This window comes from Vombatus ursinus, unplaced genomic scaffold, assembly GCF_900497805.2.
Source record: "Vombatus ursinus unplaced genomic scaffold, bare-nosed wombat genome assembly UNPS02010769.1, whole genome shotgun sequence".
Classification (NCBI taxonomy): domain Eukaryota; kingdom Metazoa; phylum Chordata; class Mammalia; order Diprotodontia; family Vombatidae; genus Vombatus; species Vombatus ursinus.
Window position 1 is genome coordinate 3,796,712 of NW_020950547.1, and position 11,797 is coordinate 3,808,508.

Here is an 11,797-nt window from a genome sequence, read left to right on the forward strand (position 1 = left end):
GGGGGGGGATGGTAGAGCTAGGGCAGCTGGTTTACGTCACCAAGGGAAGTAAACCCAGAGCCTGGCTGGGATACTTCCACTGGGTCCTAATGCCCAAAAATTTTTTTTAAAAAAGAAAAACAGAGGGGGAAGAGGTAATTCTAGAAAGAAGGGGTTATATTAATCTCTTCTATACCTAGACCCCACTATTTCAAAGTACTTTTCCTTTTAAGACTTTCTTCAGGGACCAAGTTCTTATTCTGAAAGGGAAAAGGGCAGAATGAGTATATTATGTTCAAAGCACTCAGCTACAAGGAAGAGTTTCACTAGAGTTGCTTCTTGACTTTATAGGTGACAACTGGGACACAACTCTGGGGAACAGGCTGCCAACAGCTATCTTGAGAAAAGCAAGGTGGCCGAGGGCTTCTCCTATGCCTTATATTCAAAGTGACCCCAATAACTCACTAACTCTTCCTGTAAGAAAATAGAAGCTAAGAGCAGGTAAAGGGGAAAACATACAGAGAGAGTGGCCAAGATCCAAACATGAAAAAAGGCTTCTCCTCCCACTTAATAACTAAAAATTCTCAGGCAGATGCATTTTTCTGATGTATAATATAGCTGTACTAATGCCCAGCATTGCCACTTCATGCTCAGCTATGGTTCTATCAGAAATTTCCATATCAGGCTAGCCTCTATCACAAAAACTTGGTGTCTCTATCTAGTAACAAAAAACTGACACTTTTTTCTCTGATACTTCCCCTAGCCCACAGTTTTAAAATTGTAGTTGAAATAGGTATAAATATCTCACCAAATAAATACTCACTAAAGTTGGAGCCAAAATTGACTTTCACAGGTTTGAGGTGTCTCCTCCAAGAGGTCAGCAGAACTGTGAAGAAAAATCACTATTTTAAAATTACATAGTACAGAGTAAGAAAATCCCTGTTAAGATCAGCAGAATATGAACTTTGTGAGTCAAAGATCCAAGAAGGTTAAGGCAGCACTCACCTCTTATGATTCCCAAACCTCACAAGAATGTCTTTGTATCGAAGTATTTGACAAAAGAAAATGGTAGTTTCACTTGTAGACTAGTTAGGGAAAGTACGAGAATTATAGATTAATGCCCAGTACCCTCCTACTTGGGCCACTTGGACAGGGGCCACTTCAAATACTTTCATAAGGGCACCCTGCAGACCTCATAACTTTCCCTTGGGGCATACCCTAACCTAATCCCTGTCTTTCCTTTCCTGAGGAGATGACCAAGCCCAAGTTGCATAAGTGGTTGCCTGCCTTTTGACTTGGTCCATGTTCTAGTTTTCTTCTTACCTCTTTGTCATGATTGTGGGATAGACAGCACTAGTGAACGGAAGAAAATATCCACATATACCCCACCCCCCAATCTCCAACTTTCAGCTTGAAATGAACAGGAAGTGCCTGCTCAGTTCAGGGGACACAGGAAGGGTGGGAGCAGGCTAACTGTGGGAATATCTACTAGGATTGGAACCACAGCAGCAATAAAGAAAGGACAGAAACTTCTCTTAGACTTACTGCATTAAGAAAATAGGCTCATTTTTCCCTTCTTTACTTAAACAAAAAGTATTTAGTAAGAGGTAGGAGCTAGGGATACAAATACATGAAGACTCATTCCCCGATCATCCTACAGACAGCTATAGTCACAGGGAACTAATCAGAAAAGTTTATTTTATCTTCTCAGCAAGGATTTACAGAAGTCTACCTCCTTGGGAGATACCCCTTTTCTAACAAAGATACATTCCCCACCCCACCACAGTCTTACTGAGGTGATTATCAATTTGATAAGACTCTTCTGATCAACTCCCATTATACTTATGTGCCAGTCCAATTCTTTTTTTGGATCCATTACTCAGTCATGAAATATTACAGATGCTTTCTCGGAAACATCAACATTCACCCCAACCTTTTCAGGTTCCAAAGTTTTTCTCAACTCTAAAACTCTGGTGTTTTTACCACTATGTCCCTTGACAGTGTGAAGCAGAAACTCCACCACTGAAAAGCCTGTTACCACAGAGCAAGCAATCTCTCTAGAAGTTACTCTGTTCAACTCTACTTTAGGTCCTTCTGATTTCTCAAGATTTATATATGGTTGTATACTATTTTCTGTCCAGATCTAGAAGCCCTAAATACAATCTTCATCTAAATATGTTCTGCTTGGGGCTGGGGGGGAAGGGGGAAGGGAAGCAGAAGGAAGGAAGAGGAGGCAGGGAGTGAGTGTTAGGTTGAGAAAAATAAGAATCCATTCTAAAAAAGAAAGTCTCTAGGTTAGGATTATAATGTTGAAAAACAGTGAAGGGTCCTGTTCCAAGCTACCAACACTACTACTCACTAGAAAATGCCTTTTAAAAAATCAAGGCATACTTACGAACAGACATATTCCAGTGGAAAAAGCAAATACATTTTTATTATGTGGGCCTAACTCTATCCTCCCAGGGAATGACTAGGATCGAGCTAACAAGATCTATTTCCTATGTGCATATTATAACCCAGATATGGTGCTTGGAAGTGAAAGTTTCCAAAGATGATATCCTAAGCACAGCCAAAAGTTTTCACTGCAGGAAAATCTTGACTATTCTACAAAAGTGCAAGATTCAATCCATCCTGCACAGTGCTGCCAAAACAATCTTTTTAAAGCATAGGTCTAACAATATCATTCACCTGCTCAAGAATCTTTAGGGGTTCCCTACTGCATTTAGGATAAAACCCAAACTCCTCACCTTAGCATTTACAGATCTTCACAACCTGGCTTGACAGTATCCCTCCAAACTTGTTTCAGGTTATTCTCCCTTCATGAATTTCAGGCCAAACTGGTCTATTTAGCCTTCTCCTTCTTCTGTATTTCTGCATATGTTGTCCCCTACTTCTCTTAGAATACTTACGTTCCTCCAAGATTCTATTCAAGGAACAAATTGTATAGGAAACTTTTTCTGGTCCCCTAAATTGTTGATGTTTTTTCAGTTTCAGTCATGTCTTTCTCTTCGTGACTCCACCTGGGGTTTTCTCGGCAAAGATACTGGAGTAGTTTGCCATTTCCTTCTCCAATTCATCTCACAGATGAGGAAAATGAAGCAAAGAGAGTTAAGTGACTTGCACTGGGTCACACATCTAGTAGGTGACTGAGACCAGATCTGAATTCATGAAGATGAGTATTCCTGATTCCAAGCCCAGAGTGCTATAGACTTTGCCACCTGGCAGCCCACCCTAAATTGTTGGTATTTTCTTACTGTCTCCCTTCTCAAATCATCTTGAATTTAATTTGCTGTGTAGAGATTATATCTTCTGTTCCCAGCCCCTCTCCCAGCAGTTCTTGAAGGCAAGAACTACTTTTCGTTTTATTATCCCTGGACTTTAGTACCTTACACTTCCCTCCCCAGATCTGCATGGGACTTTTTGGTTGTGGGAACATCTCCTGATGTGAAAACTCTTTCTACAAACAGAAGGCTCCGTAAGTCATAGTTTTAGAGAATTGCCTGGAGCCTGCAAAAATAAATGTCTTACCCATGGTACGTAGCATGTTTCAGACTCAGGATTTGAGTCTTCGCAGGTCTTACTGAATCCAAGGCTGGCCCTCTCTTTACACATTAACCAGATACCATAATAGGTCCTTAATAATGCTTGTTAAATTTAATTGAAGACAAAAATCCAGGGATCACACCAGCTCAATTACTCTACTCCTGCCTCATAATCAACAATGCTGATTATTTGGGAATTCTTTGCATAACTTTCAGCTTTCTGGAAGTAGGAGGAAAATCTCTTATCTTTAGCAGGGGAACAGGATTGATATAGAAGAGCCTTGAAACACAAATCTGATTCCCATGGTTCTTTAGAGGGCTATAATGTTCATTCATCCAGGAAAAAAACCTCTCTTCTGTATCCTCTGATATGCCTCTGAGCTTTACATGTAAGGACTTTTTGACTACTTTCTGATTTACAGCTGCTCCAACAATGTTGGATGGAAAGAAAATGAAGGAACATGCATAAAATACACTAGCTTTGCAGTCTATACCCATCAAATAAGTCTGGGGTCCCAAAGTACAAAGGAGCTAAACATTTGGATTGCCTAGTCAAAAACTAATTTTTAAAAAATAAAGCATGTGAGGGCAGCTAGGTGGCAAAGTAGATAGAGCTCTGGCCTTGGAATCAGGAGGACCTGAGTTCAAATCTGATCTCAGACACTTGACACTAACTATGTGACCCTGGACAAGTCACTTAACTCCATTGCCCAGCAAAAAACAAAAAAAAGAAAAAAAATAAAGCATGTGTAATTACATGGTTAGACTGAAAAACAAAGCTAGGGAACTATCCCATTTCCTTATACATGTATACCTTAATTACCCTTCTGCCTTGATCACCACATGCCCATATGTCCTAAAACTTGACCTGTTTCCCTCACTCAAGGCTCACAGGCATAAGGGTCATCAGTAATTATAAAGGAGATTGTTGTTGTTTTTTTTTTAAACGGGATCTGAGGCATATCTCCTGGGGAAAAAGAAAAGTTTGTCTCAGATACAATGAAGGGGCATATGATTTCCTAAGGAAAGTAACATTCTTAGGAGGGAGACTCTGGATGAAACAGGTTTCCAAAATTTGGATGAGTCTTCTCTTTTGTGAAATGATTTCTACCACCCCACCATTGGCCTCGAGGTTTTCCATCTGGCCTGAGAAGTCAGCCTGTATTACCTGCAGATGTGCTGGCCTGTAGCCAGCCATTCAACAAGGACCAGACTGATGTGGAACATATGTCTGGGAGCAGTCAGATGCCGCCAGTTTGCACTGGCCCACTGACAGCATTAGTGAGGCAATTTGGATACATAGCTCATAGACCTGAGGAAGGGTGCTGACTATACTGGGAGGTCAAACACATATAGCAAATAAGATGATGGTTTTTCATGACATCCCATATAGATGATTTTTCTTACTGTTTCTTACTGTTTTCTTACTGTTAGACCAAAAAAGTTGATGGAAGTTCAAAACATAGGATTCAAATAAAATTATTTTGGCTTTGGAGAGAAGCAGAGAAATTTACATATCAACCTCATGCAATTAAAATGTTTAAATACTGTACCCTACAATAAAACAAAGCTCTATCCTGCCCTCTTCTGGCCACCAAAATAATGGCCAAAATAATCTAAACAAAGTACAGAAACTGGAGAACTCAGAGGACTTGATCAGCATTTATAAAACACCTACTATGGCCAAGTACTGTGGTGGATCTAAGGATACAAACACAACAAGTAAAGCAATCCTTACTTTTTAAGAGCTTGCATTCTGTTGGGGAAGACACTAACCTTTACATATCTCCAATGTGGACTGAGAGTCTATAAAACCAAAACTGTATACCCACACTGCTGGTATGCTTTTCAATTCCTCAGAACCAGAGATTTCTGACCAGACTCCTAAACAAAACTCCAGGCCAGGATTTCTCTGTACCAGACAAAGGCAGAGAATGTCTACTAAGGAAAATCTATCACGGATGCAGGAAGCTTCTCCAAGACTCATTCCAGAATTTGGTATTAAGGAGAAGGCCCAGACCCTAGGCATAACTAGAATGCACTCTAGTTATTGCAATGTTATTCTTGGCCATACCTAAATCTAGAGTCCTTTGGGTCATTACTTCTGTTTGGCCATAGCTATTAGAATTATCTAGATAGTTCCAATGAGATCACCAAACTGAGTTTAGTTAGGATATCAAGGATTTGAGGAGACAGAACACTGAGGAAGGGCAAGATACTTATTTGCTTCTTTTTCTTCAAAGAACCACATTAAGATTCCCCTTTAACTCAATCTATCCTACACATATTTCCTCTAGACTTCTGTCAAGACTGAAGATGATGCAGAGCAACAGTAAAATTATTCTGTAATTCTAAGGAGGCAAGTTCACCTTTTTATTCCAAAGTTGACTCTTCCAATAGGATCCACTATTCTGTTTAGCTTCAAATGCCTTATTAGGTAATTGAATTGGACAATATCTATAGAGCAAAGGGCAAGATCATGTCTAGAGGTTGTAGTTGAAAAGAATATCAACAGGTATCTTAGAGTTGTAGTAGAGTATAGTATGATGTTCTATGCTTAAGATTAGAAGAAAATTTAAGTCCCAGTTTTGTCATTGACTTGACCAGGGTCATATAACTCATAACTGAACCTCTATGAACCTCAGTTGCCTCAACTATAAGATGGGAATAATAGTAAGAAGAGCTAACATTTACAGAGTGCTTTAAAGTTTGCAAAGTATTTTACATATATTATTACTATTTTACAACATCCCTGTGAGGCAGGTGCTATCATTATCCCTCTTTTACAGATGAGGACGTTAAGTGATTTGCCTGGCTTACCCAGCTAAGTATGTGTCCGAGGAGAGATCTGAACTTGGCTCTTCCTGACTCCAAGTCCAGTGCTCTATTTACTCTACCATGCTGCTTCCCTCAATAATAATACTTCTGTACAGATCAAATCAGAAAACTTACATAAAGCATTTTCTAATTAGAATGTACTATACAAAGGCAAACAATTAAAAGGCTAGGGACTAGACTTGTCATTTTACCATACTAGGAATTCCCAGGTGAGGAAAATACCTCTACCAATGCAGGTCAGAACCTTCTCTGCAATTCATAGTCAGAGAGAGCTGCCTAGAACATCAAGAGGTTAAATATCTTCTTGTTCACCATCACAGACCCAGTCAATATGTACTGGGTGTATTGGATTTGAATACAATTTCTTTTTTTTTTTTAAACACAGAATATAATTTTTTTTAATTTTTTCTTATAGAGCAAAAAAAACTGTTGGAACACAAGTTCTGTTTAGATAACAACACTTATATATAAGAAATTATAAAAATATGACACTTTTTTTAAGAGTGGGGCTGTCTAAAATTGGCTAACAGCTTATGTTGTATCTTTATCAAATATATTTGCCAAAAGTACAAGAACATATTATGATTACAGTTCATTTGATGAAAACTGCTGCATCAGATAAATCACTGACAGTCAGACAGAAGTTTGGTGTAGCTAACACTGATCAAACAAAAACAATGTTTAATAACGAAGAACCAAATGGAAGTCAGATATTTTGTGTTTCAGCTGAAGTAATTGGAGAAGGCAAAATATGGAAACAAATGATTTTCATTCAATCAAAATACATATTCTGAACAAACATGTCCATGTGATATTTTTCCAGGTCTTTAAACTCTACCAGGCCAGACCCTTTGCTGCTTTTTGCTGCCTTTACATTGTTTTTCCCTTTGCCCCGTTTTGCCTTTAGTTTTTTTCCTTTGCCTCAGATACATCTAAACTAGGTACTATCCATGTTCATCTAAAAGACTCTTTGTTTCTTTTAACATCCACTTCCATTTTCGATTACCCCTCTTGCTCTCTCCCCAGAGTCTGTTTTCTCTTTGATTTTTCCAGGTGCTACCACAGTTGCTATGTCTTTTACTTCTTCCATTAAAACATCACCATCTATTTTAAGTATACTTTTTAGGTGACTAAGTTCCTTCAGTGCCTTCTTCTTTCTCTTTTCTGCACGCATCTTCCTTTTCCACTTACTCCATAAGCGTTTTGCTATTTTTAACTGGAACTCGCAGCCCTCAGAACCCATGGGGAGAACTCAATCCAGGTTTTCTTATTTTCGAGGCTCTCTAACCTACACCTTAGCTTCTCAAAACAACCATACTTTTACACAATAGTAGTCAATATTCTGGCCTGATTTTTGACCCTTTTGCCTCATAGTATAATTTGGGGACAAGAGAAAATTTGGAAATATTTATTTGAGGTGTTTACTTTCCCTTCTTTAAAGACTTTTAGCCATGTCCTGAAACCCAAACTGAATGAAAGGTTTAAGGTTAAGAAAATACTATCGATAACGATGACTTAAGTTCTTCTCAGCAATCCAAGACAACTCCAAAAGACTTGTGACGGGAAATGCTATCCACATCCAGAGAACAAACTATGGAGTCTGAATGCAGATCGAAGCATATTATTTTCACTGTTTTTTTGTTTTTTCTTTCTTGTGGTTTTTCCTTTTTGTTCTGATTCTTATTTCACAACATGACTAATGTGGAAATATGTTTAACATGATTGTACATGTATAAACCATATCAGATTGCTTGATGTCTTGGGTAGGGGGGAGGGGAGGGAGGAAGGGAGAAAAATTAGAACTCAAAATTTTACACAAATGAATGTGGAAAACTATCTTTACATGTAATTGAAAAAAAATACTATTAAATGCAAAACAAAAGAAAATACTATCAAAATGTCAATATTCTCTTTCATATAATAATGTTGGTAGTCCTTTAATAGTATAACAGACATGGAATGATCTCAAAGCACTGAATTACATCTCATAAAGATTCACCTTCACAAATATTAATAGGAGTTCAATGATAGGTCACAAATAGAAGCATCAAGAATTTTTCTTCCTTTATCTGTTTAAGGGTTATTTCACAGAGCTATGCTTTATGCTGAAAGAGGACTTGACTTTCATTTTTATTACTTTAATGTGTCTTCAAGGAAGTCAACTCCCAGGGAAACTCGGAGAAATACTGCCACCTCCTGGGCAGAAACAGACCTTGCCCCCTCAGAATATTGTTTCCCAAAACGAATTGATCACATAACACTTCAGGGTTTGAAATATATTGATGGAAACCTACAAAATTCTACAAAACCTACACGTTCATCCTGGAGACAGGGAGGTGAAATTATGATGTAGTTAGTAGTTGCAGAGAAGGTGTTGGTAATGAGGTATGGTAATGGTGATGGTGGTAAATTTGAGAAGAAATTAAAGTCTAGTTACATAAAAAATTATGCCATGTAAGTCCAAAATTAAAATGGGCTACCTCAGAAGAAAAGTTCTACATCACAGGAAGTATTTAGAGACTACACAATAACTAGTCTGGGATATATAAGGTGTGTATACACATACATACATATATACATATGTATATAAATGAATATATGTTACACTAGATTACCTTGGAAGTCCTTTTCAGCTCTAAAATTCTATGATTCTGTAAGTATTTTGGCATAAATGTAATACATTTAATATATTAAAGGAGGAAGAATATTTAAATTCTCAAAGAATCCTCATAAGTTGGGGCACTGTGCCTTAAAAAAAAATTGACCTACATACAATAGGCTTTTTGAAATCCAATTGTTTGTATATTCCTTCTCTTCTCAAGATTCCCCAGGAATATAAGATTGAAACCACCTGCTTCAACTCCTTTTCTTTATTTTCCTTAATGTTAAAGTCCTTCCTTGCTCTCTAGTGTCAAACAACTAGGTGTCCCTTTTTTGCTAACTGTACCATTGATCCCACCCATTCCCATCTCCTTTAAACTTTGTCTCTCCTTCTCAAAAAGCTCTTTTTCCTTATCCTAGACAAATGCTCTGGTCTCCCCATCTCTTCCCCACAAAAAAACCAACAAATAGGCAAAAACCTTTTCCTTTACCATGCTACTCCCTCTGAACTACTCAGTCCTTTCCTTGATACATGGTTCCATTTTCATACCATCTTGGAAAGGCGGTTATTTCCAAAATTAATTATTACTAGATCAAATTTTGTCTTTACTGTCCTCATCTGACACTGCAGACCACCCCATACTTTGAAATATCCTCCCCTCCATTAGCTTCTGTAACAACATACTCTCATGATGATTCTTGTATCTCTTCCTTTCTGTTTTACTGATTCAGTTTAATCCAATAAATACCATCTTTGTATCCCTTAAAGGTATCTCAAAGTTCTATTCTTGGGCCTCTTTTATCACTCTCCCTTGGTGATCTCATCCTCTCACATGGTATCACCTCTATGCAGGTGACTCCCAAATCTATTTACCCAACTACCAACTTCCACCTGAAGCTCCAATCCCATATTTCTGATGCCTGTGGCAATTTCCATACAGAGTGAGGCACTTCAAACTCAATGAAGGCAGTATAATATAATGGAAAGAGCAAGGAATTTGGAGGAAGAGGGCCTGGTTTCAAATATCAGCTCTGCTACTTACTATGTGAGTGACTTTGGGCAAGTCACTTAACCCTCTCTGGATCTCAGTCCTCTCATATACAAAGTGGGAGGGTGGGTTTGGGCTGGGCAATCTCTAAACTCTCTTCCAACTCTGGCTCAAACTGAACCTATCTTCCTGCCTTTCTCTCTAGCTTTTCTATTACTGTGTTTCTTGATAAGTTATTTTTATTATGAATGTCACAGTCACAAAAAATGAACATTTCTGTATAAAAAGAATGACTGAAAAAAAGGACTTAGTTTGTGTCTGAAAATGTATCTCATTTTGAACTATCACCTCTCTGCTGAGTCTTTTGGAGTCATGACTGGTGACCAGATTGATCAATTATAAAAGTCTTTCAAAGTTGTCATCAAAATATCAGTTTATACAAGGAGAAAGGAATAAGCATTTATGGAGAGTCTACTATGTGCCAGGCCTGTGTGCTAAGCACTTTGCAAATATTATCTCATTTGATCCTCACAGCAATCCTGCAAGGTAAGTGCTGTTATTATCCCTATTTTACAGTTGAGGAAACTGAGGCAAACTGTTTAAGTGACTTGTAAATGTCTGAGGTTGGATTTGAACTCAGATATTCTTGACTCCAGACCCAGCACTATCCACTTAAGCAACCTTGTATTCTCACTTATCTGAGTTAGGGGTGGGGAACCTGTGGCCTTGAGGCCACATGTGGCCTTCTAGGTCCTTGGGAGCAGCCTTTTGATTGAGTCCAAGTTTTATAGAACAATTCCTTTTATTAAGGGGATTTGTTCTGTGAAGTTTGGATTTAGTCAAAGGACTGCACTTGAGGACCTAGAGAGCCACATGTGGCCTCAAGGCCACAGGTTTCCCATCTCTGATTTTCTGAATCCTTTCCTTTTTTCATTTCTTAGATTGCAATAATATTCCACATTATCTCTGACTGCTGTTTGTCTAACTAACCTCGTGGTCACTTAGATTTGTAACATGGGAATCACTTTAACTCCTCCTCCTTCCTCACCCCATATGCACCACATTTCCCATGCTTAGAAGTCACTCATGTCCTTTAGATCCAACTCAAATGTCACTTCTTCCATAAAGCCTTCCCTGACACTCTCTATCCCTTCATGATGAAAGTGAGTTCTGACATTATTTCTATATGCTGCACATTCTTATCTTCATACTATTATTCACTCCAGGGCTCAGGGTGACGGTAAGATAGGATAGTAAGAGAGAATTCATCATGCTCTTCCTTCTTCATTGAATTTCAGGGGAACATGAAACTCACAGGAAGAAGCTCCCTAAGAGAACAGACTAGCATTGCTACTTACTCTCCAAAAAGAGAAGAACAGAAAAACCTGTCCTTATGTCAGAGAACAAGAACTCTCCTAGTCAGGAAATTTTGAGTCCAAAAAACAAGGTAAAATGTCACAGCTGGCCTGGGGCTCCCCATCCAACATACTGATCACAAAGACTGGGTGTCAAGAGCTTATAGACTAACGTGGCCATTTATTGCATTGCTGTGTGCTGGAGTCTCTCCCTGGAGTTATTGGAAGCAGCACCCAGGACAGCTGATACCCATCCCTGGAGCAGAGTTCAAGCTGCCATCTAAGATTGCAGGGATCACTGGTACTAAGGCAATTTCCAGATCTCTAGGGACTGTCAACTAATGTAGAGCAATACTAAAGTGAGGGTGGGAAGATGGGCCTTTCTCCTGTCACCTCTGTGTTCCTGTTTAAGTTCTGAGACCAATTCAGGGTTATGGTCCAGGACACACACACACACACACACACACACACACACACACACACACACACACAC

The 11,797-nt window shown here is 38.7% G+C and overlaps 1 protein-coding gene across 1 annotated transcript in view; it reads right to left on the reverse strand.

Annotated features, from left to right (window-relative positions):
• The window catches only part of RBMS2 (RNA binding motif single stranded interacting protein 2), a 44,113-nt gene extending 42,851 nt beyond the window's left edge, over positions 1 to 1,262 (reverse strand). Inside the window, exons 1-2 of the mRNA XM_027854946.1 lie at positions 985 to 1,262; positions 803 to 865 (exon numbers count right to left, since the gene is read on the reverse strand). The gene's annotated coding sequence lies outside the window, so the exon portion shown is untranslated. The remainder of the gene's footprint in view (positions 1 to 802; positions 866 to 984) is intronic.
• Between the last annotated feature and the right edge of the window lie 10,535 nt (positions 1,263 to 11,797).